The following is a 27,136-nucleotide window of genomic DNA, read 5'->3' on the forward strand; positions in this document are numbered from 1 at the left end:
ACTTTCTTTTGTTTAAGCATTTATTTTCAAACACTAACAAGCTTTTTTTGACATCTATTCAAAGTCGTTTTTTTTTTTTTTTATCGTTATGACTATTACATTTTAATAGTGTTTTTGAAGACAATCTAGGTTAAGCAAGAGCAAAGTGCCATTGTTTGCCTTGAATCGGGGGAGGGATGGTGGTGTTCTCTACACATTTTCTTGTGTAACTTTGCACTTTCTTTATATAATAGTTTGCATTTTGGTTATTTGCTACCCTGGATACTTTCAGGAAGAATGACTAAAATATTCAGGGTGAGTAAGTTGGGTATAAGATCTGAAGTTTTAGCTATGAAAACAGGAAAAATCTATACCATTTTAACTTGACTGTGGAAGATGATGGTTGCACGTTTCTAATTTGTATGTGTTTCCATCTTTGTGATAAGATGCTTTAATAAATCTCTTAAATATTGGGGCGCCTGGGTGGCGCAGTCGGTTAAGCGTCCGACTTCAGCCAGGTCACGATCTCGCGGTCCGTGAGTTCGAAGCCCCGCGTCAGGCTCTGGGCCGATGGCTCGGAGCCTGGAGCCTGTTTCCCATTCTGTGTCTCCCTCTCTCTCTGCCCCTCCCCCGTTCATGCTCTGTCTCTCTCTGTCCCAAAAATAAATAAAAAATGTTGAAAAAAAAAAAATCTCTTAAATATTAAAAAAAAAGGAAGAGAGAAAGAAAGAAAAAAGGCAAAGAAGAAAAGGAAAGAGAGAGAACAAAGGAATGGAACGGAAAGGAGGAAGGAAGAAGAAAAAAGGAAAAAAGGAAGAAAGACATCCAAAAATTCAAGTCTTCATTTCCTTTGTCAGGAATATTTGGGAATTAACTTTTTTTGTCTTAATGTTAAGGTATCCATTCACATACATTAGATCAGTTCCTTATTTATTATTTAAAAAATAAGGAAAAGGGAAAAACACACATTTTAAATTATATTCTATAAATATAGATTGAATCTTCATGACCTAAAATTTATCACTTAGTAGGAAAAAATGCATCTAATACAGCATATATTTTGATAAGGCTGTAAATTATGCTCCATGTTCTTGAAAACAGTCAAGTTCACCATGGAAAATAAACAATTTTGGATAAAATTTGTTTTGTAGACTTTGTTAAATAATCCATATAATAATATTAATTATTAAGTGGGGACGCTGTTATGAAATTCTTACTTTCATTGATTATTGATAAATGTATTGACCATATTTTACTTTAATTCCCAAGGTTTTTCAATAGAAAATGTATAGATAGTGGTTGAAGTAGAATAGACTAACACTTTTATGTCCGTAGGAGAGTCAGGTTAGTGTTTAAAAACAAACTAATTATGATGAATTCAAAAAACAACTAGGAACTGGAATTGTTTTCTATGGCAAATATCAATTGAATTTGACAATTTCTTGATCTTGGAAATATTTTTAAAAATCACAGTTTTGTTCAGACTATCTGATATTTGAACTTAATGGATGTTACCTTAATTTGACAAAAAATAATTTATCTCTGTGAGTAAGCTTTCTCATAATGAAAATTATTTAGAATCATTATACTGCCTCATAGAGATATTTCTGAATGCAAGAAGCATTTCTGTGAATTGAGAATAACACTTTTGTAGGTGTTAAGCATCAAATTAAGTATAACATTTTCTGTTTTGTGAAATCATAAATATGATTTTTCTGAAACTCAAAAAAATATGTTTTTAGATGTTCTCTACATTTAAATTGAGTATGATATGTATAATCAAAGCCTATCAGGAGCTGTTAAGAGATTCATGTCCTTTAGTCCTTGTGTTCAACTTACAAGTATGGTGAAGGTGGATCAATTTTAAGTGAAAATAGCTAACCTCTCCTGGGCAAACTATATGAGAATAGATTATGAGTAGACATAAAAATCTCCTTTAAAACCTGGAATTAAACGCAAGTTTTGGCACCTAGAGGTGGAAGGTAATGAAAAGAGAATGAGTTTTCCTTTAGAGGTACTTTGTAATTGTGGTCTCTGAACTTATTTGTTTCTTAGTGCAGTCTGTTGCTTTGTGTTTTAGCTGTCTACCTTGCTTTTGTGTGTGTGTGTGTGTGTGTGTGTGTATATATATATATATATATATATATATATATATATATATATGAAGTGTACCATGCTAGTATCAAAAATTAAAATGGAGTGTGAGAATGTGGCTTATAGTTTTTAAAGCTAGAGAAGGATAATCAGTGAAACTAGAAGGGCCACAATGAGGTTCAAAAGCCAGGATCATCACTGTGGATATGAAATATATATATATATATATATACATATAGATATGTATATATATATATTATGAAATATATATATATACATATCTATATATATATATATTATGAAATATATATATATACATATCTATATGTATATATATAGATATATATAGATATAGATATGTATATATATATTCCCTACCGTATAAATAGATGTTATATATAAAATATAATTAATATAATATATATTAACAAAATACATACTGGCTAAAGGCATCAGTAATTGTCTTATTCCACCCCATATAAATAGAGATGAACCAAATGCTAATGTGGCTGTGTGCTTCACACCAGGGCTTTGTTTGTCATGTAATTAGTTGCATCTGTTACAGTGGAGATTCCTTTTTCATCAAAGTGAACCCAGAACTTTTGCTAGAAATTTGAAAATTTATTCATTAATTCATGTATTCAGCAAACATGTAATGAGAACTCGGTAGGGGCTAAATGCTAGGGATACAAAGGTGAAGAAGGTACTGCACTCGGCTTAAAGGAACTTATGATATAGTGATGAAGAAAGGCAACTATACATGAACTTTATTCAAACGTGATATAAAAGTAAATTCAAGGATTTAGGGAATCCTCTCATCCTGTCTATGGTCCATCAGAAAATGTTTTCCAGATGATTTCTGTCTAATCTGAGTCCTGAAAGACAATTGGTGACTAGTTCAGCAAAGCTCTGAGTAGGGAAGGAAAGATATTCTGGCAAAGGGAAGAAAGTACATGAATATCTGGAAAGGAAAGGCAATAGGGTGTGATGGTAGATTAAGTAATCAGGATCTCATTGTGTGAGGGAGAGAGGTGGGAGGAGAAATACAGCTGAATAGGTAAACTGGGATTAATGATGAAAGGCCTAGGATGCCATGCTAAAATGATAGGACTCTGAAACAAGAGTAATATAAATTTTAGAAACATCTTCCTGGCTGCAGTGTCATTTGCAACAAGACAAAAGGAAAAAGAAGACTAATCAAGAGTCTAAAGCTGTAATGAAGGCGAATATTAGTCACGAATGAGGAGGTGATATAATGCGGATGGGAATAAAGATTACTGATTGATTGGATTTGAGTCAAGGAAGGGAAAATAAATCTAGGGATACTCAGCGCTACAAGAAGATGGATAAGGGTGCAGGAAAAGGCATGTGCTTGAAGTGAAAGCTTATGAATTCAATTTGGAGCAGGTGGAGAGGTTGAGGGACTTCTTAGGGCATTCATTCTGATTAGAAAATTCTGTAAACATGAGGGAGATACAAACTCATGAGAGATTATTAAATGGTAACCAAATAGATAGTTATTAAACCATGAGAATACCTGTGTTTGCCAAGGCAATACATAAAATGAGGAATAGAGTGTTAAAAATGGAACCCTGACAAACACCAGTATTTAAGAGAGTAGCAGAGGTAAAGAAACCTATAAAGAGGAAAAGAAGAAAAGTGTGAAGTTACCAAAAAGAGGGGAAGAGTCTTTCAAGGCTGATGAGAGAGAAGTTGACAGTGTTGAAAGGCTGGGTCTGCAGTGAAGGGGTGCCCCACAGCAGCAAAACTGCTTTACTGCTGCACATATCATGCACAGTGAATGTGTAAGTGGTCAGATTCAGGAAATGAAGAAGAGTTTCTGAGCTCTGGAAGAGAGTCTAGAACGCTTACATTGCCAATTCCATTACATTAGACAAAAAAGATACTGGCCTTAGCCTGTAATCTCCAATAGTCTCCTGGACTAGGTGCAAGCAACTTTCAATTCAGTGAGGTCTCCCACTCTTGGGGGCAGTTCTAACACTTCTACCTGTTGCCCTCCTAGCTGTCCAGCTTCTTTTTATGACATCTCTAATTTCCCCACTCTTCATTCCCAGTTTTGGGGACCTTCAGCTCTGGAAAATAGATCCCTCAGTATCAATAAAAGGGAAAATGATGTTTCCATCCTAAGACTTCGATTAACCCCCAACTTTGAGAGACTGAATTGATTTAACACATATGGGGCTCTCTTGGGGGGTGAACAATACTGCATCACCTTCCTAAGTTTAAATTAAGGTATTTGAATTTCTATCCATCTCATCTTATTGTACACTTCTTTCTAGGATCTCAACCCCTTCAAGATTTACAAGCTTCTTATCTTAACACCCTGTCACCACCTGCTGTCCTCAATCCCCTTCCTCTCCAGTTTAGAGTTTGTTGTTCATTACTTAGTCCCTTCAGTGTACCTTCACTTACACTGGCCCTTTAACCTCTCTTGCTTTCACAGACTGAACTCTCTGTCTAGTTTAAATTCAATTATCAACATGCTGTGTTCCTGAATGCATCTGGAAAAGAACAGAAAATCATTCATGAAGGTCATAATTCATGATATTAAGAGCGAGTGAAATTTTCTAGTTCCTCAGCAATACTACCACATTTCCCTAATCCATTTAATATCCCATCCCTTTGGATGAATAATTTACATCTATCCTTCATCCCCAAGCTCCACACCTTCTTGGCCTTCCTGATGATGATGTTCTTATTTCATGAAGAAAATAGAAGCAATCAGAAGAGTGGGTCCCTCACATGCACACCCACCTGTATGTATGTTAATATACTCTACCTTGCTTTCATTGCCTTGCTGTGAATGAATTGTCTGTGCATCTATTAAAAGCCAGCTCTTCCAATCTTGTGCATTGAATCTCATTCCAACTCATCTTGACTTCTCAAGGATGTCTTTCTAGAAAATCTTCTCTAGCTCTCCTTCAGCACCAATTTTTTTCTCCCCATTAGATTATTCCCATAACTGTACAAATATTGATCTAACCTTTTTTAAAAAGGTATCTAAACCTACCACTCCTTCTGATGATTTTTGTTAACAACTTCTTAAAAAGAGCTATCAGTGGTCATTGTGTTCAATTCCTCTCCTGCCATTCTCCCTTGAGCCTATTGTAAACAGTCTTATTTATAACACTCCACAATGACTCTCTTCTCATTGCTAAATCTAAAGATCAGTTTTAATCTATGAGCAACTTTCACCATGGTTAACCATTCTTTTTTTTTCCTTTAAACATTTTCCTCATATGATTCCAGTATAGTATAATACCATGTTTTTATTCCTATATCACTGGCTACTCCTTTTTTGTCTTCTCAGCTTCTAAATTCTAAATGTTGGTGCACTCTAGAGAAAAAATTTTCTGGTTTAAATTGAGTCATGATGACAACAAGGTAAAAAAAAAAAAAGCTTGTTGGCAAATTTCCTTTTGTAGCAGGTTTCTCACACAGAGAGTCGTGACACCGAGGTCTTTTAATTTCCAGGAAGCAACTTTATTTGTGCTGGCACCACTTGTTGGGTTCATACCCGAAGAACTGACAACCGAACATCACGTGACATATTTTTAAAATACATTTTCTATTTTTTTGTCTCCCATACATGGTAACATACACATATATGTAGTCTGATTAAGTAGTCTCAGTTTACAAGGTCATGAGCTATGTCACATAGGCGCATAGCCCAGACAGCTTGAAGTTTTCTATCTCTTTTTTTTTTCTCCTTAGGAAGGGGACCCTACCACAGTTTCAAGGTACTCTTTTTCCTTTTCCTTTTTTCCTTTTTTTCCTTTTTCTTCACTATATATATATATATATATATATATATATCATAGTCCTTCATTCTACATAGTTTTAGAATAATTTTATTTAATGTTTCGCTACTAATACTTTACCAGTTTGTAGTCCTCTACCAATACTCCCAGATTGTAAATTCCATGAAGGCAGCAACTGGAGCAACTGTATTGATGATCTTATTCATGAACATTAGTTCCATCCCTGTGAGCAGACCTTTACTCTGGTCTGTAACTTGAACCAGCTCTAAGTCTTTCATATTCCAATGTTTTCCTATGCTCATTTTAACTTCCACTTGTAGTTAACAGCTCTTTATTCTCTCTTCTATGCTTCTGCCTCAGCTTCTAAATATTTCCTGACCTCTGTCACAGAAAGCACTTTCTGAGATAAATCATTTGATAAATCTTATTCAGGATTCAGAATATGTTTTTAGTCATCACTTCAAGAATTGTCATTTAAGGGGCGCCTGGGTGGCTCAGTCGGTTGAGCGCCCCACTTCGGCTCAGGTCACGATCTCACAGTTTGTGAGTTCAAGCCCTGCATCAGGCTCTGTGCTGACTGCTTGCTCAGAGCCTGGAGCCTGCTTCAGATTCTGTCTCCTTCTCTCTCTGCCCCTCCCCCGCTCATGCTTTGTCTCACTCACTCTGTTTCTCAAAAATAAATAAAATGTAAAAAAAAAAAAAAAAAAAGGAATTGTCACTTAAGAAATGGAAGCATTAAAAAGAAAAAAAGAAAGAAAAAGAAGGAAAGAAAGAAAGAAAAAGAAAAAGGAAGGAAGAAAGAAAGAAAAAAAAGGAAGAAAAGGAAGGAAGGAAAGAAAGAAGGAAGTGAGGAAGGACAAGGGGAAGGAGGGAAAGAAGGGGAAAAGAAAGTAGGAGCATAGGTTGGGATTTCAAAAAAGCTCAGTGAAACATAAATGTTAAGTGGCACTCTGCCGGGCTCTAGACTGGTTTTCTTCTACACATTAAGTCCTTGATTTCTTTAAGCAAACTTAAACATAATTTGCTCCCTAATTCACTCCTTTCTCATTCAGCATTCATTAATTTCTCTCAACAACTCTTCATTGAAATTCTACTATGTGTTAAGAACTGGGGATACAATTGTGAGTAAATCACAAATGGTTCCTACCTTCATGGAATTTACAATCTGGGACATTGGTAGGGGAATGCAAATTGGCAAAATATTAGTAGAGGAACATTAAATAAAATTATTCTAAAACTATATAAAACTAAGAATTATGACGCATATAATGGGGGAAAAAGGAAAAAAGAAAAGAAAAGAAAAACAAAGTGCCTTGAAAGGATACTTGCCAACATCTTATTTTTTTACTTTGTTGCCATTATGACTCAGTTCCTGGCAGGAAAACTTTTCTCTTGGCTCTGGTATACATCTTCCTCCTACACCTTGGCCACTCATTTTATTGATTCAGAATTTTGGATAAGAGCAGCTTTGTCAGTAAACCTATTTGCAATATAAATTCCAAAGTTAGATTGCCTGGATTTAAATCTATACTCTACATCATAGCAGATCTATGGCTTTGGGCAAAATACGAATAACTCTGTTTCCTTGCCTTTAAAATGGATGTAAATAACAACTGCACTTCCAGTTGTTGTAGAGATCAAATAAAGTAATACATGTAAAGCACTTAGAAGTTTGCTTGTTCACAGTAAGAACTAAATAAATGATAACTATAGTATTTTTTATTATTATCTGCACTTAAGTTATTACCTCTGGTGGACATAATTGAACAATGGGCTTAGGCTTCCCAGATTTGATTGGGATACAAAATGAAAATATAAATACCAAATTTTAATATTCATTTGACTTTGAGGAATTAAAAGACTGGCAAATGGAAGAGGGATAGTTGCAATTTCATTTTCCTGACAGGTGTATTCCTATGAGTACATTCTTAAGAAAAAATTTGGGCGACAAATGGAAATTATGAATCTACAGAAAACACATCGGTTTTTGTGTTTGTTTGTCTTTTGTCTTTGTTTGTTTGTTTGTTTCTATTGGCTAAACCAAGATCTACTCATTTTTTCTCTGTTTTCTTATTTAAGGTTTGAAAGGCAAAGTAACTAATAATTCTTTGTTGGAGAAATCTTCATCAGTTGCTCAAACTTTCAATGAATATCTATGCTGAAGATGTCAGCAGAATCTAGTTATACGTTAATCATTTTTTCTTCTATTTTCTCACTGCTCATAGATCAGACCTTAGGGGATGTGTATTATAGTTATTTCTAAAGTGGTCTAGAGATTTGGTGATAAAACTCAATTAACCTGGTGCTCTCACACCATGAAATTCCAGCTGGAGGTTGGGTAGGAGTAAATATTAATGCCTTCATTAAATATTTCCTAATCAAATGACCCTGGAACCACTGAACCTATATTATTTAATAAAATTGTACTCTATTAAATTAGAATGACATTGCCACCACTTGCAGTCTTGGGACTAATAGCATTTCTTTTCCATTACCTAAAAGGTCACTTTATAGATGTCATTGCCATTGAATGTAAATAATATTCATGAGATAATGGGTTAGAATTAGTAGAACTAGGATTTTTTATGGCAATATTTATGAACAAATATGGATGAAAATGTCAATATGATAAAGGATACATTTTAAAATATTTAATCCCTATCATATTTAAAATTTCCTGAATTTTCTGATATCAAGTCAACTTCAGAATTATATCTTTGTCCCTTAGTATGAAAAACATGTTTGAAATGAAATTTAAAGCTCTTAAAATATTGATGATATAATTAAAATATCACTACTGCATTCTGTATTAAATCTTTTTCTGTCATTTCCCCACACAATTTTTACAACCAAATAAATCCAAGCAACACCAAAAATTCATGAAAGGACAAACTTTTGTATAAATTCATTTATTTCCTATAGTTCTAGTTTGGTTTTAAATATTTATTTAAGCCCATGCAATAATACATATAAATAAACTATAGAATCAAATGGTTGATATGTGATGCTCTGAAGAATAATGTTTAATCATACACTCATAAGTCAGAGGAGCAAAGAGTGACACCATATATTGATGACACAGCATACCAAAAATGAAGAAGTCATACAATACCCAAACCTGCACTGTGACTCAATTTGGCATCAAAATCAGCATAAGGAAATTTGATATCTGACCTTTTTCAGGGTAATTGCTAAGGCTGTCTTCTCTTTGATGAGAATTAATGTTAACTGTGCAACTTTAGCCTGCCAAAGTTATGAAGCTTGCATGGATGGATGTAACACCTCAGTGAAGCCAGTCATGTGAACCATATTTAGAAATGGTTAATAATTTATAAATAATGTGCATCATTTCAATTTAGTTGTGTGCATCTATGGCAGAGGAGAGTTTGAAATAGCTCAAGTCAGATGCACTCTATGTCTCAGCTCAGCACTTTCAAGAACTGCATTATGTGCAAACTTCATAGTGTTTTAGCTGGAGAAGTGAGAAAGGATATGCAGAAGATTAAATTCATTTTTAAAGCGCCAAAGTCAGGCATCTAAACTGTACTACTCCTAAGATTTAACGAAAAAAAAATAACAGCATTGCATTTCTAGTTTTCTTTGCATAAGATTGAAAAATAGGCATACTTACAGGGTAAAAAGAAACATAGCTCTAAAAGTTATTTCTACCACTCCTATTCAGATACACTATTTAACATTTGAAGTCATAATGATTTAAGATGTGGAAAACTTTATTTTTTCTCAATAGTAAATGTTTAGTTGTATGCACAGAACATGAAAGTTTCTTCACCTTAATCTGGATACTATATATGTTTTTATTGAAAGAGAGAGTGGAGACAGAGAAAGACACATTTTCTCATAGTTTTTCTGTTTTGTATATTTTTTCACAATTGTTATAAGTTTTAAAAAATCAGTAGTATTTAGATAATTCATCGTTAAGCTATCAAAAGACTACAGTGTCTAAGACTGATACGCCTGTTGTTTTCTAATCACTGAGGAAATTAGTAAGGGCAGGAGCTAGTTGTGAAATATAACCAAATTAATTTAGTGATTAAATAATTCCCTCTTGTTTTGGATAATTAAGGGTTTCGGTGAAGTTTTACGTCTGCAATGATTATATTAGGCTATTTGTCTTCTTTGTCTCTGTATGTTTAACATAGATCAGATAGTATCTGATAATAAATCACATAAAGCTGACATTATTTAGCAATAAATGCTATGATTAAAAATAATTAAACAAAATGTATCCTTCCTCTCAATTTTAGAAAATACTCTTGGGAAAGTTAAGCTTTCATTATAGGTACATATAAAAAATAAGGAAGTGTGGGGGCACCTGGGTGGCTCAGTGGGTTAAATATCCGACTTTGGCTCAGGTCATAATCTCATGGTCTGGGAGTTCGAACCCCTTGTCGGGCTCTGTGCTGTCAGTTCAGAGCCTGGAGCCTGCATCAGATTCTGTGTCTCCCTCTCTCTCTGCCCCTCTCCCACTCATGCTCTGGTCTCTGTCTCTCAAAAAATGAATAAACATTTAAAAAAATAAATACATAAATAAACAAGTGTGTTTCATTATGTCCAGTGCTTCCAATGATGCAATATCAATACTAGAATTTCTAAATCTATAGAATGTGGATGCACTCAGTCTATTGTGGATTTAGAAATGGAATTCAAGATGGCCAATTACATTAATGGAATTTTAGATAGCTAAGAATTATCTTGAAGTGTATGGGTTACATAGACATACATAATGCAATACAGGATTTAACATTTATTTAATACATAGAAAATGATCTATTATTATGTATCCCAAATCATAAGTTAACCATGGAAATACAAAAGCAATAAAACATAAAATATTTCTTTAAAAAGTTCTTAAAAACTCAGAGAAGAATAATATAAACTTCAGGGAAACCACTTTATAATCATGGAATTTGAATAAACCTCAATCTGATACTGATAGCCTCTCAGATAAAAATATAGTGACAGTTTTAAAGAAATGGTCTTCCCTGGGTTTAGTTCTTTTCAAAGAGGGGATATGTGGAAAGTGATTTTTAATTATTGCATAAGCAAGTAACAGGGTACAAAGCCACCCTCTCCATTAAGAAAATAAAGGTTTCTCTCAGGCCTGGTGGAATCCTTACTCTGCATGGGCACTATCTTAGGTATATTCTCTGTAAGGAATTTGGTAGGTTCCAAGCAAGCTGTGCTTTCCCACTGGGATGGGCGTATTGGTTCTTGCCTTGTCCAGCTACTCTGAGCCAATCAATTTCCTTATATTTAACCTTTAAAGAAATCCCTACATTCTTGTCCTTTAGCTGTTGGTTTTTCCAGCAATCACAGTCTCATTGGGATGACCAGGCCACAAGCCACACTGTTAATAGAGAGTGGAATATGTACATAGTAGGTTACTGCAATTTAAGTTGCAGGGGAACATCTAGGAAAAAGCAATTGATACCAATCAAACAGGACTTGACATTGGAGATGGAATTTGAATTGAGCTTTGTTCATATTTCACAAATGAAAAATAAGCTTTTGAAAATGTGTTTATGACTTTTATTTTGTGACTTTAGAACATGAAAATGTTGCTTAAGAATCCCTTCAAGGGGCTTTAGTCATTGAAGTCCCCAAATGACCTCATTTATAAGGAGATTTTTCTTCAAAGGCAGTCCTACACCTTTAACCTTCATAACTACATGCTAGGAAGACACATACTGGAATAGTCAGAAACTGCAGCTAACAGGAATTTATTCAAAGAAGACATCAAAAAATAATTTTTCAATGACATTTTAGCAAGGTTAGGTGAATTCTCATTTAACAGAAGAAATACCTGTAAATCATTTAAATTTTCTCATCTGCTGTGGTTATGGTATTCTAGCCTAAACTGACAGCTCATTTGGCCCAGTTACTTAGTTAAATAAAGATAAAGACATCAAGCAGGTTAAAATGCTGCATCCTGATTTAGAATGTCACTCTCACTGTCAGGGCCTCCACATCTGCTTCGTCTGTGGCACTTACTCAATATCTAACAAACTCAATTTCCAGAAAGCAACTCCCAACTGTGAAACTGCTATTTCTCAGGTACTTACAGAGCACAGATTCTACTTTCCAACTCAAAGACTTACTTACATATGAATTAAGTTTCAAGGGAATAGACATCTGGTAATTTGCTAAATCTGTGGAGTGTTTTAGCTCAACTGCCTTTTACTCATTTTGTTACTGCCTTCTGGATCAGAGGGGTCTTTCTCTTAATCCTTTCCTTATGGAATAAATTACAGGGTTCAGATTCAAAAGGAATAAGGGTTCCTTAAGTTTCCCATGAATTCTAATTTTAAACCCTCTGATTAGAAAATAAATATATCCTCAAAGTCATCTGTAAACTTAAAATACAGAGAGTATCTTTTGCAAAACTATCTCTGATGTTGTCTATCTCATGTATAGACATATATACCAATAGAGACATAGGCAGATTTTGTTTGGTTTGTTTGAAGGAAACTGAGATCAGTTTAAGGATGTAATCCTCTAATTTTTATTTAATATTATATTGTAATTATTTATTCATGTTCCAAATGTTCTTCAAAGGCATTTTATTGGCTACATAACAACCCAATGTATGTGATCTATTAAAATGTATTTAGCTATTTCCTTAGGATCAGATTACTTTATCTGTTATATACAATGTTTCAGGGATATCCTTGTACATACATCTTTGTGTATATAACTAATATTTTCCTTAGAAAAGCATCATATAAGTGGAATCTCTGAACATGAAAATAGCTCTTGCTGATTTTTTCTAAGAGTTTTGACTTAATTATACTCGTTTTCATCAAGAAGCAGCAATAAATTTTTAACATTTAATTATGATATCTTATATACCATTTTATTAGATGATGCTAATATGAATTCCCCTTTTAAATATGATAACAAAAAACCTATTTCATCATTGCTTAGGTTTACAGTTTGATTATTAATCATATATTTTTATGCACATATTTCTAATTAAATTATATATAAATTGGTTTTCCTCTAGACTTGTGATTTCTTTTTCTGGGTTCTTAAAATACTTTTGTACACTATGACAATTAATAATCCCATTTAATGTTAATTTTTATTTGATGACAATGTACTATAGAAAAAAAATTACATTTTTATGTAAGCAAGTTTATTGATAATTTTCTTTCTTTCATTCATATTTATTTACTTTGACTTTTGGATTTCTTCTTGAATTTACTTATGACTACTTTAAGATTCTAGATTTAGAAACATTAGTCAGATCCACGCTAAAACCAATATATCTATTAACTTTATGCGATTTTCAAATGTTAATTTAAAAGGAAAGTCATTGATGCAATGACTGATTGATGCAAATTTTACTTGTTGGTTTTTCAGGGGAAGGGAACAAAAATTTTTGAATATTATTGTAAAGTTCAAAGTAGTTTTAGAATATCTAAAAGGTGATACCAATTTCTTTTGTTCTAATGTCAGGTACGACATTGCCTGAGGTTAAGAGGATTGATTAGCTGTGGAAGGAAGAAAGTCAGTGAATATTTAATCCAAATTAATAAAGAATGCATTTAAGCCAGATCCACAGGTCAAAAAATGCTATTTACTTACACGAAGAAGAACCTCTTAAGACTAGTGTTGTCCCATTTGTTCAACGGTAAAGGCAGATCTGCTTTATAAAACAATACTTGGAAACCTGTAATATTAGTGACATCTTCTATATTGTCAAAACGTTTCCTTTTTAAATTTTGAGATCGTCCCTAAGCCCACTTAACATCTTACTGCTGAAAACACTTTATTGTGGCTATAACTTTTAATTTCATGACAGTACAAAAATTCTGATTTTTAGGTTACACTTTTTTTCTTCTTTTTTTTAATGACAGTTGGTCAGTGTCTAAGGCTCAATGACATTTATCAGCTACCTAATTAAAATGTGGAACTTTTATAATAATTGCAAATGTGACCTTCATTTGTGTATTTTTGCTAGCTAGCATGTTTAGCCAAATGTCACAAAGAACCCTAATCTATTCCTTCCCATAATGTTTAATTATATCATATTGAAAGTATCCATTCTTCAGTTACCGTTGTTTATGAAATCATATTGCTTCCCTAGAGAGTGGGGAGCTGTAGTTCCAATATCCTACTGAGCAGCGTTTATAAGGCTGTGTCTACAAGCTGCCAAAACAACTAGTTGAAAAGTGAAAATCCATTCAGTTAACAAGTTGGTTTGTCTTTGTGATGCCAAAGAATAGCTCTGATTTGTTTTTCTCAGTACAAATAAGGGATTCATAGACTTGGGATAGTTTGTTTCAGCTTTCTGATCTCTCCTAGCACCTTCAGATCTTTATATCTGATTGGGTGAAATCACCTCTTGGATGTTTCACGGTATTTGCAGCCTTCCATACTTTCCAAGTTCACCCTTCTCCATACCCAGAAGCACTGCCCTAGTTAACTCTCTCTTCTAAATTCTCTCCTGATCCTTCTAGTCCATGATCCACAATTTCATGAAAATAACATTTATAACACGGAAATCTGATAATGGTACATGTCTGCCCAAAATACTGCAATCACTCCTTTCAACATTCATGGTAAAATTAACTTTTCTTCTGAGGGACAAGACCATTCTCATCCATTTGTGTAAATTCACATCTTCATCTTGTCTTCCTTCTCCATATTTTAATCAATTAATAATGAATAGCTACAGTTTCTCAACTCAATCAATCCAAGTTTCTTTTTCATTGCTATTTCCCTAATGTTATGTGTTCATTAGAAAGTAGGGAATATTTTATGAAAATGCAATTTAGGGGTATTCCATTTATATACAAATAATCACTTATCTACAAAGATTCATAAATCATTTTATTTTGTATATAATAATTAATTCCAATTAAAAAATAAAAATCAAATATACTTAATGCATAAAATTACTTTTATTATATCATTTAAAATATGTTAAACAACCCCACAAAATTAAATCTATCTAAATATCAAAATATGTACTCTAGTAAGAGTTTTTTGTTACATTAAAAAAATAAGTGTCTAAATATAATAGTAATGTTTGGATGAACCCATAGAATTAGGAGACTTGATCTGGTAGGTAGAAGTTTAAAATGCATTTTGGAAGAGCAGTAAAAATTTGGGTACATTTTTTTACTCAGAGTTTTTCTCATGTGTGCTGCTATGAAATTTTTGTGGTGAGAAAGATTTCAAACCCCAACTAAGAATTTACTCAGTTTCTCATTTTATCAGGAGACATTTCACAGTGTGACTGAGAAAGTATCATGCTGGTACCTGGTAGGTAGAAGACAATATATTAGAAAAATAAAAATTTTAAAAATATTTGATATTTCAAACACCAAAAAAAAAACCTTTCAAAATACAACATTAAGTAAGATGATAAAAATTTCATTGAATCTGGAAGTTTTTGGAACCAAAGGAAGGTAAGTGATGATTATCCAATTGCCCGTTGTTACTGCAGTAAACTGTACAATTCTTTATTGACAGTCTCAATTCAGTGTGATGTATTCCGTATTTTATACCACTGCATGTGAACATATTTTAATGACATAATTCCAACTCCTCAAAGCTGTTTTCCTCAACTTCAAATCCCAACTCTGTCATTCATTACCTTCCTGCCTGCATGAATTACTGAACCTCTCTAATGCTGTGTTAAATCAAGATAAAATTAACTACTTCACAATGGCTGTCCTGAAGATTGAGATAATATGTATGAATTGTCAAGTATATTGCACAAAAGAGGAAGTCTACAAATTTTACCATGATCATTATTTTTATCATTGTTATTAAACATAATAGTACTATAACAGCTTGGAATTAAAATCAAATGTGATAGGCATCTACAGATTTTTCAAAGTAATTTGGAAGTATTTTTTTATATTTTTGCTCATATATTTTTGTTTTCTTAGGACAGTGGAGACTCTCAGGTTAATTAGCTCTATTTGGGGGAGGTGTTAGATTTTATATCATAGTGTTAAAAAAAAGGTTTAGGAAAAAAACATTAAGCCACTAGATTTTGGGGGCTTTTAATTGAAATTTCTCATCAAAAAGTTATCTAATACATACATTATTCAAATATCTCCAGTGATGAATCTGAAATTGAGTTCCTTTAGTAAAAGTGTTCCCCCACCTGAAAGAATAAGTTTTTTAGAACTGAGAGATGAAAAAAAAATACACATGACAGAATTGAATTATTTTCTATGTCTATTGAGAAATTTAATCTGGCCAAGAGGTAGTTGAAAAAAAATTTAATAACTACATTTGCTAGTGATAGTTATAAACATTTTCTCACAGGAGTTCTTAGCAGAATGTGCATAATTGGTAAGAGTTCTCACTTGCTGCAATAATATAAAAAGTTCAATTAATCCCCCACAGGGCTTACCAACAATGCCTTGTATATGGTCAGTACTAAGTATTGTTGAATAGACAAGAAACCTAAAAGCTAAATGAATGATCTGATTTCAATAATTTCTCATCACAAAAGGGAATAATATAAAAATAACAATATGCTAATGAGCTATACAATATTATACTTTGTATATAATATATATAATACAAGGAGATATGTATATTACATATATTATACAAAGAGATATTTTTACAGCTGTACCAAAATTTATATATCCAAGTAAGTCCCATCTTTTAAAGTATTCACTTCTCTTAGTGCTACTGGCTTTTATTGCCAAAAACAGTTTTTGAACATCTATTTTGAAATGGCCTCTATAGCCTTATGAATTTATGGCTATGTTTTATTAAAAACAGCTTTATTTATGATAATAAAATGCAGTGAAACTTGATGCATGGACAGTATTAATTAAAGGAGAAATTGGGAGAGAAAGATACTGAGGTTAGGAGAGCTGAAAATAAGCTGAAACCATACAGGGTTTCAGGGGAACCTGAAACTGTACAGGGGAAACCATACTGACTTGCCATATCAGAGACCGATAGAAAGGCAGACTGGAAAAACTGGAAGAGAGAATTGGGAGATAAAACAAGGCACAGTTATGAAAATTTTGTTTTCTTCTGATTATGAAAGTGAGATGAAGTGGGAGCACAGAGGGAATTTATCCAAATTAAGCTATTGGTAAGGGCGATATAATTTAGACATCCATACCTCACTGCTGCAGCATTATAATCAAAGAAATCACGCTATATGAGGTAAATAGTAATTGGAATCAGATCTGCAGATGGTGTAATTACCTCCACATTTTGGCAAAGATTGGGGAGAAATCTTTAGGAATTTAAGCCATATGGGATGAGGTCATGAGCGAGAATTTGAGTTATGTATTAAAGGTTTACCTATAGGTATGGCACATATCTGATCTGTTTTCTTTATTGGCTCTGGTCAACGCTGGTGGGAGACAAACGATGTATTTATATTTCTACACTTGATTTATACTTGTTAATATATTTTTCTTCTCTACGAGAAAATGGAATTGCAAATTATTGTAAAACATGTTTTTTTTTAAATTTTTTCTCCCTTTAGTTTGGTACTAATTGTAATTCCTTAATTAGAAGCATGGACTATGCCATAATGTGGTCATTTTTTATTTTATTTTTTTATTTTTTCCAGGTAGAAACTACTTTTTGTGTGGAACTATAGCCTTAAGTCATAACTTCAAATATAATCTAATTGATAAAAATACAAGTTTAACATTATATCTTATAGTGACATTTTTGGAAAAATTCATTTTACATGGCAAAATAAAAAGATTATTATCATGGAAAATAAATATAACAATTTACAAAAACTTGAATGGATATTAGTTTCATGATCACTGTCTTAAAGGAATAAGCAAACTCTAGTTTTTATTCAATGTAACACAGGCTCTCCTCTTTTTTAAGTACATTTATTAACAGTTTTTCACTGTACGCCTCACTCTTCTTTATTTCTTCCCTGGCTAAAATTCTCATCCTTTTAAAATCAACATTCATATTGGGGCGCCTGGGTGGCTCAGTCGGTTAAGCATCCGACTTATGCCTGGGTCATGATATCACGATTCCTGAGTTAGAGCCCCCTGTCGGGCTCTGTGCTGACAGCTTGGAGCCTGGAGCCTGGAGCCTGCCTCAGATTCTATGTCCCCCTTCTATCTCTGCCTCTCCCCTGCTCATGCTCTGTATCTCTCTGTCTCTCAAAAATAAATAAATGTTAAAAAATTAAAATCTATATTCATATTCATTTTTTAGAAGTAAATGAAAACTAGTTATTCCATAATATTTAAGATATATGTATGAACATATTTAAAAATACCACCAAATCAGAAGGGTCATATTTAAAAAATTTTTTTTAATATTTATTTTTGAGAGAGAGAGACAGAGACAGAGCACAAGTCGGGGGAGGGCCAGAGAGAGAGAAACACAGAATACGAAGCAGATATGGGGCTCAAACTCACAGACCATGAGATCATGACCTGGGCCAAATTTAGACATTTGACTGACTGAGCCACCCAGGTGCCCCAGCAGGTTCATATTCTTATGTCAATACGTTTTGTGAGAAGCAAGTTATTTAAAAAATGATTTGCCTATCAATAAATATACAGATTATTCTTCAATTTTCCACCATTCTGTATGGAAGTTGGTAACCTGGATATATTGGTAACTCAACGATTCTGAGAAACCCCTAAAATCATCTGTAAAATATTATGCATATAGCACTTGAGGAGAGATGAGACTACTAGAGCCATATATAGCTTTTATCAAGATTTTGTTTTGTTTTGATTTGATTTTTAAGTTCTTATTTAAAATCCAGTTAGTTAACATACAGTATAATATTAGTTATAGGTGTATAATATATTGATTCAAAACTTCCATACAATAAGTTTTTATAGAAGCCAAGGACACACAAAAACAGGTACTTCATATTTTCAAACAGTTGTTTATAGATATGTAATGTTCTTGAATGCTGAAAAGTATTTTGATTCAACAGAAACCCATGAAAATTTATTGCATATCTCCTGGGTACCAGGAGCTCTGTTTAGTGCTCCAACTCAATGTGTTTGCAAGAGAATGCAAATGGAGATAGGAGAGGGTTAACATGTATGTATATTCATTATAATATAAGGCAATGCAAAATACATATATATAAAAGGCCTGCAAAATGAGAAGGGGTTAAGGAAGATATTCATAAAGATTGATGCTAACTTCAATAATGTCACTTGGCTTGGGAGGAGTTTTTTTCATTTCTCATTCTTAAAAAGCTTTTATTAAGGTACAAATAAAATTGTGTCTTAAAACAAATGGTTCATTGGTTCAAATATTCCAAAAAATATGGAAATAATAGTTACTTTACAAAATTTAGGTGCTACCCTATCTTTTACTCTAGTGCCTAGGTACATGCCTTAAAGCAAATACCCATTAAAAAGATACAGCTATTGAGCACTGAATGTATGTGTAACCTTGTGCTGAGGACAGTGAAAAGCGACTCCTGAATACTATTTGACTGTTAAAAATATTATATAAGCTAAAATATCCTCTCAAGAAGAGGTTCTTATTACAGACTAAGACAATGTTTTGAATATAGAAAACTAGAGTAAGTGCAAAGATGCTTAATGTTGTTGATTAACATCTAGCAGCACCTGGGTATCAAAGTCAGTTAAGCATCTGACTCGATCTCAGCTCAGGTCATGATCTCAAGGTTAGGTTTATGAATTTGAGCTCCGAATTGGGCTCTGTGTTAATGGTGCTGAGCCTGCTTGGGATTCCGTCTCTCTTACTTTCAGCCCCTCCTCCTCTTGTACTCTCTTTTGCTCTCTCACAATAAATAAATAAGGTAAAAACATTTTTAAAAAGTTCTTCTAATATTGTTTTCATAAAATTTGATGGACACCTGAAACATTGCATATTCAAATTTCCTAAGATGCTACATGTTTCCAAAACTCCCCTTTCTAAATTTGACATTCAATATCATCTGTATATTAAATCCAACTTATTAACCAAGGGTCAGTTCTCATTTTTTCCTACCATACTCAACAAATTTTCCTTGAAGTTACACTTTTTAAACTCAGTTATTATTACTCAAAGACATATTTAAGCACAAAGGTTAATTAAAGTATTATTTTTAGATGATAATAAAAGCAGATATATTATGAACAAGAAGTGCAAATTTTTCTTAGAATTTTAAGATTGCTCTTCAGATTACAGAGCTAATCCTTATGAATGTTTTTAGGTTGCACTCAGTCTTCCATTGATGTGGGTTCAATCTCATTGCCCTTTTGGGCATTTTGCTAAATAAGTTGAGAGTCCTAGTCTTAAAATCTCTCACCCACTTTTGTTCAACACATTGCCTGGTTTAAAATGTCTTTGCAATGCGTTTCCTTTCCAACCAGCTAAATTCAACATTGTTTTCTAACCCCAATTCTGATCAGTTGCACTTGAAATTTTTATTAGCCATTTTTTTCCCTTGCCTTGAGCTTCATATATATATATATATATATATATATATATTCATATATATATATATATTCATATATATATATATATATATATTCATATTCACATATCTGCCCCTATGCTTACTAATATATAAAGTGCTAATAATATATAATCTGTTAAAAGAAAAGGAGACTACATGTATAAGGCATAATTAATCACCTTGAAAAAAAACCCAAAACTATAAAAAGGACGACTTGAAGGCAATGGTGAAAGAAAATACCAGTAGTTTACTGCAGGTAAGAGAAGAGGAAATGTTGCCAAAAGATTTTTATGGATCAAGGCGTCCTTATCATATCCATGTCCAGACTCCTCCTGGTTTGAACTGTCACTCTTCCCTTTTCATACAGATACTTCAAAAAACTCTGGGCAATTTGAAGGTAAGGACAAAAGGATCAATGTGCCATGAAAACATGTTCTAAGATGTAGTGAGGGTCCTGAAGATAAGGAAGGGTCGCAGCTGAGGTGACTGCTGAATCAACAAAGGAGTATAAAAAAGGTTTTTTTTGTGGGTTCTGTGGCCTCTGAGAGATTGTAGCTTTGCATAGTTTGCTTTTATGGCCATATGCAAAAATCTTGTTTTTGTCCACATACTGATGTAATAAGAACTTCCTTTGAGCAGTAAACTAAGTTTATACATAGCCAAAATATTTTTTGATAAATTACTTATCCTTCCTATGCCTCAGTTTCATCATCAGTACAACAAGGAATTGAACCCTATTCTTTATAAGACTTTAAAGAAATAATACTTATAAAACACTTGAACCAGAAATAATGCTTGGCATATGAAAAGCAGGCAATAAATCTCAGCTATCACTATAGTTATTCTAAAGCAAGCTGGAAATTTACCAGTCTACTAGAAAGGTAACATTGAATCAGATTTTGAATCACACATTCTAAGTAATTTGACCAAAGAATGATTGCCAGTTTGTTTGGCTCCACAGGAAGGAGAATTTGGAAGTCCTAGTGTTATATTCATGAGACAGTTTAGTTTATAACTGCTCCAACTGAAACCAATCCAAAATTCTGTTTCTCACATCTGAATCCAGTCTGAATGGAGAAAATAAACAAATACCTTGTTCACAGTGATAAACTCAATTATTTCATTTCTTCTGTTGCCTTAAAGTCTACAGGTTAAAAAAAATACAGAAATAATTTTTAAAAAACAAACTTTTTCTTCTTAATGTGCATATTTTTATAGAATTATTCATTTTTCAATTTTAAAATGACAATGGATTAAAATTGGATTAAGTGGTTAGAAGGCAATAGATATTTTATTTTTCTTTTGTCATGAGGCATGAAATTGTAGCTTTGTTTGTTTTTTTAAAAACACATTTACAGTCTCTCCTATTCATCTAGATATTGAGAAACATGACATATCTGTCTATCCCGAATGTTTTGAGACTCAACTAAAATGAAGTAACAAAATTGGGGCACCGGGGTGGTTTAGTCGTTTAACCATTTGACTTCAGCTTTGGTCATGATCTCACGGTTCATGAGTTTGCAGCTCAGAGCCCACTTCAGATCCTCTGTTCTCCTCTCTCTCTGCCTCTCCACCACTTACTCTGTCTCTCTCAAAATAATAAATGAACTTAAAAAAAAAAAAAACTTCTGGGTTCCTTTAAAAATATTTAAAATGAAGTAATAATATTAATTTCCAAACCCTTTTATAAATTTATCAAATTGAGACTTAAAACCATTCATATTAATTTCAATGAAGTTCAAAAAATAGTGAACTTTTTATTAATTTAGTTGCTTTTGAGCTCATCATTCTTCAACGGCATAGCAAAGTAATAAGAACAACAGTAATGAATTTAATTGTTTTTCAATTTATTACCTGCTCTTGGAGAAATACTCAGGTCACATAATAAAACAGCAGGTTGCTTTCTCAATTATGCTCTTAAACTATTGTGAACTCAGCAAAGGAAACAACCAACAAAACTAAAAGGCAACCAACGGAATGGGAAAAGATATTTGCAAATGACATATCAGACAAAGGGCTAGTATCCAAAATCTATAAAGAGCTCACCAAACTCCACACCCGAAAAACAAATAACCCAGTGAAGAAATGGGCAGAAAACATGAATAGATACTTCTCTAAAGAAGACATCCGGATGGCCAACAGGCACATGAAAGGATGTTCAACGTCGCTCCTTATCAGGGAAATACAAATCAAAACCACACTCAGATACCACCTCACGCCAGTGGCCAAAATGAAGAAATCAGGAGACTATAGATGCTGGAAAGGATGTGGAGAAACGGGAACCCTCTTGCACTGTTGGTGGGAATGCAAATTGGTGCAGCCACTCTGGAAAGCAGTGTGGAGGTTCCTCAGAAAATTAAAAATAGACCTACCCTATGACCCAGCAATAGCACTGCTAGGAATTTACCCAAGGGATACAGAAGTACTGATGCATAGGGGCACTTGTACCCCAATGTTTATAGCAGCACTCTCAACAATAGCCAAATTATGGAAAGAGCCTAAATGTCCATCAACTACATTGATGTTTATCCATCAACATGGATAAAGAAATTGTGGTTTATATACACAATGGAATACTACGTGGCAATGAGAAAGAATGAAATATGGCCTTTTGTAGCAACGTGGATGGAACTGGAGAGTGTGATGCTATGTGAAATAAGCCATACAGAGAAAGACAGATACCATATGGTTTCACTCTTATGTGGATCCTGAGAAACTTAACAGAAACCCATGGGGAGGGGAAGAAAAAAAAAAAAAAAGAGGTTAGAGTGGGAGAGAGCCAAAGCATAAGAGACTGTTAAAAACTGAGAACAAACTGAGGGTTGATGGGGGTGGGAGGGAGGGGAGGGTGGGTGATGGGTATTGAGGAGGGCACCTTTTGGGATGAGCACTGGGTGTTGTATGGAAACCAATTTGACAATAAATTTCATATATTTAAAAAAAAAACAACTATTGTGAACTTTAGTTTGGCTGCCTCTTTCTGACATATAATCACAGAAACTATGGATATGAAGAGACTAATTTATTTATATAGCATTCAACAGAGCTGTTATTTTTCTCCACAGTTAAGGGAGGGATAATAACATCAAGCCATTCCTAGAACAAAGACATACAAATTTTTATCCATTGAATCCAATCCATAATAGTTTTTTAATTTTTTAAATTTTAAAATGTTTAAATGTTTATTTATTTTTGAGAGAGACAGAGACAGAATGAGAGTGGGTTAGTGGCACAGAGAGAGGGAGACACAGAATCTGAAGCAGGTTCCAGGCTCTGAGTGGTCAGCACAGAGCCCGACACAGGGCTCAGGCCCACGAGCTGCGAGATCATGACCTGAGCCAAAGTCGGACGCTCAACTGACTGAGCCACCCAGGCTCCCCATATAGTAGTTTTTTTTTTTTTTAAGAATACAATGGTTAAATGATTCTGATAGACACTTAGAAATATAAATTTTTAAAAGTAAACAGAATAGTAACAAAATTAGTTTAATTAACTGTTGTTTTAGAATAAGACCGTCATAGACTTATACCTACCTAATCATTCCTCAAGCTGATCAAGATAACATTTCTCAGTGTTTCACAGACTCAACTAAACAAATCTGAAAACCTGTTTAGTGCATTCATTCAGGACATATCCAAAGACTATTCCTGAAAATATATCACTAATAAAGTTTCTCACCTTTGATTTCAGTAGTTTTATGACAAAGCTTGTATTTATAAAGGACCAGATTGATCCAAGCACTGCCCAGGATTTGATTATTGCGTTTGGCAAGACACTTTGGTTTGCAAGGAAAAAAAGTATTCTAATTCTAGCTAAATTAAACTATAAAGTCATATATAATTATGTAAGTTAAGATAGCAGAGATAGAATTGGTATAAGAGTAAGCATATTAAGGTTGTTTAACAATGTCACAAAAACCTAGTTCCTTCTTTGTGTCTGATAGAGCTGTCAGTTAACAAATTGCTTTCACATGTAGTATTATATATAATCTATATAACAACTGTGTATGGAGTGATTATGTATCCCTGTACATATATATGTGAAAGCAATCCATGAACTATCAAATGCCATATAAATGTGAAATGGTATACATAACACTATTATTCTTACTCAGTTTGAAATGTTTTGACAGTAAAAATCAACTCTTCTTCACCTGATGTTTCTTCAGTATTCAAAGAAGAGAATTTGAAGTTCTCAATTTAGAAACATACCCTTGGCAACCACACATTTACAAGTCTAATAGAACAAAACTGTCAAGAACATTTTTTTGGTATTTTCTCTTAAGAATTAATAATTTTTTATTGAACTTGCAAAAAAAATGTCATCAGATCTCTAAGAAGTAGTTTTCAGTACTAGAAAAGTTCAGTGGCAAACAATAAATTCCAAATATGTCATTTTTGAAGTTCACCTTGGTGTGGCATCATTTATTTCTTCAATTTTGCATTTGCACTTTATAATTTATGTTGTCATACCGGTTCATTTAATATTAAGTTTCATGCTTAAAGGTAAAAAAAAAAAAAGTAAAAAATAAGAAAACTAAATGAGAGAACAGGACTTTTATTTCTGTAAAAAAGAGATGCAGAACATTTCTAGCCATGGACAAAATTTAAATATCTATGGGCAGTATGTAAATGTGCTATTTAAAGGCCATGATGAACTTCAAAATATATTCTTGCCTTACTGTAAACCTTACCTTTCTTGAATATAAAACTGTCAAAAAGTATAAATATTGCAGTGAATATAATATTCACTGTGATAAAAATCTGCTCAATTTAACACTTTTAAAGTTGTAATAATAATCATCAAAATTTGGCTACCTGGGAAGTAGAATGGTAGTTGTTTCGCTGAAGAAGAGATTTCTAAAAGTAAATAAAATGAAAAAAAAAAAAACTGAACATGAAATTTTGTTAGAAATAAAAGAGAGACCCCTTTCCAAAAGAGAATTCCTGAAGAAAGCAGAAAGTTTGTTTACACTTCATCTTCATACTGGAGATATAAAACTAAGCTGTGTTCAGTACCTGAGTTTTACTGGCCTTTGGAAAAAGGTCAAAGTAGTTTCGCTGTATGTCCAGTTAAAATAATATGATGCTATTTTTAGTAGGCATATTTTATTTTATTTTATTATTTTATTTTTTATTGGTCATTTAGTTTCCTATAATAAGATATACATTCTTCCTAATACTCTTTAAAGAGGCATTTTCTACATGAGTTGGAGAGCTTCTCTCCAGTAGAGGGCACTGCTGTATATTTATCCAAACCCCACTTGGACATTAAGACTTGAAAAATAAAAGCTAACAGAGCAAATGCTTTGTGGATTGTCAAAACAAAGAAACTGGCGTCATAGAGGAAGTAGGAGAGAGAGGAAGGTAAAGAACACTGAGAATAACATTTTACTTTTAAACATAATATTAACGTATATTTTAATCTCAGTATAAAATTGTATAAAAATCATTACCAGCCACTTTGTTTTCCCAAAAAATGATTTGAGAAAATTAAAACATATTTGACAACTAAAAGGGAGAAAATATATTCGAAAGGATATTTATCTATACATGGTTTGTAAAAAGTATATATTTGTTTTTTAAGCTAATTTTTTTAAGTTTGTTTATTCTGAGAGAGAAGGAGAAAGAGAGAGAGAGAGAAGGAATAGGGAGGGACAGAAAGAGAATCCCAAGCAGGCTCCACATACTTGAGGTGGGACTTGAGCTCATGAACCCATGAGGTCATGACCTGAGCCAAAATCAAGAGTTGGATGCTTCACCCACTGAGCCACCCAGATGTCCCTTAAACTTAATTCTTTAAAACCTAAATTAAATGTTCTTACCTAATGAAAAACTTTCCCTGACATTTCTATCTCTCATGAGAGTGTTAGTTTCTTCCTCTGTGCTCTGTCAGTATGCTGTACACATGGCTCCTTTCACTCTTATGGTTACATACATGCTCTGGGGCTCTAGTGAATTGTGGCCTTTATGAGGTGAGTGTCATTATTCTACCAAAGTTTGGCACAGAGTGTTTGCTCATTAAATACGTATTGAATAAATAACCAATGGGCTAACTAATAAAAATAAAAATCATTTCAAGAGAAGAGTAAATTTTTACCTAGAATACCAAATTAGTGATAAAAACATAAATTCTGTGAAGATATCACCAATAGATTTATTGAATTTTCTCCAAATTGACCTTAGCATGGAGAGATGCAAATGATTTATGAACAATACATATTCTGATAAGTCTATGCTGTCTTCATTAAGGATTTAAAGGAGTTTTTCCTTTCCTTCTTTCTTGACATAAAAAAAAGAGAGAATGCAAAAAAATAAAAAGAGCATTCTAGTGAAATCAATAAATTTCTCTAGTGAAAAAATGATGAACATTATTAATTACCATAATTCAAAGAGACAATTCAAGATTCTACTTTTAAAATATGAGTGTATATAATATATATTACAAATATAAATATTTATATTAATATTGTATATTTATATAATATTAATAATTAATATTAATATATTTAATATATATACTATTAAAATCTATGAGTGCATAAAATGTAACAGTTAAAATAACTCTTGGAATTATTTTTAAAACAATTATTTTCTGATCCTTCCTCTCATAAGATTAAATCTATCTAGATCCAGGAAATATAATCTCAGAAGTTTTATATCATTCTGCATGGCTTTCCATTGTTAAAGGATAATAAATAATATATAAATGAAAATTACATATTAAAAAACAAGATGTTTTACTTCCTAGTATCATTGGATATAGGAGACTATGCTAGCTGAAAATATAAAATATTATAATTCAAGGGAAAGTCTTTTGACAGCCAAACAGTATGCCAGCAGCACAGTAAAACCAA

At 32.9% G+C, this 27,136-nt stretch overlaps 1 protein-coding gene across 1 annotated transcript in view; it reads right to left on the bottom strand.

The window, feature by feature from the left end:
* The window catches only part of CNTN5 (contactin 5), a 1,390,102-nt gene that overhangs the window by 554,028 nt on the left and 808,938 nt on the right, over nt 1-27,136 (bottom strand). The gene's annotated exons all lie outside the window — the stretch shown is intronic.

This window comes from Neofelis nebulosa, chromosome 10 (assembly GCF_028018385.1).
Source record: "Neofelis nebulosa isolate mNeoNeb1 chromosome 10, mNeoNeb1.pri, whole genome shotgun sequence".
NCBI classification, from domain to species: domain Eukaryota; kingdom Metazoa; phylum Chordata; class Mammalia; order Carnivora; family Felidae; genus Neofelis; species Neofelis nebulosa.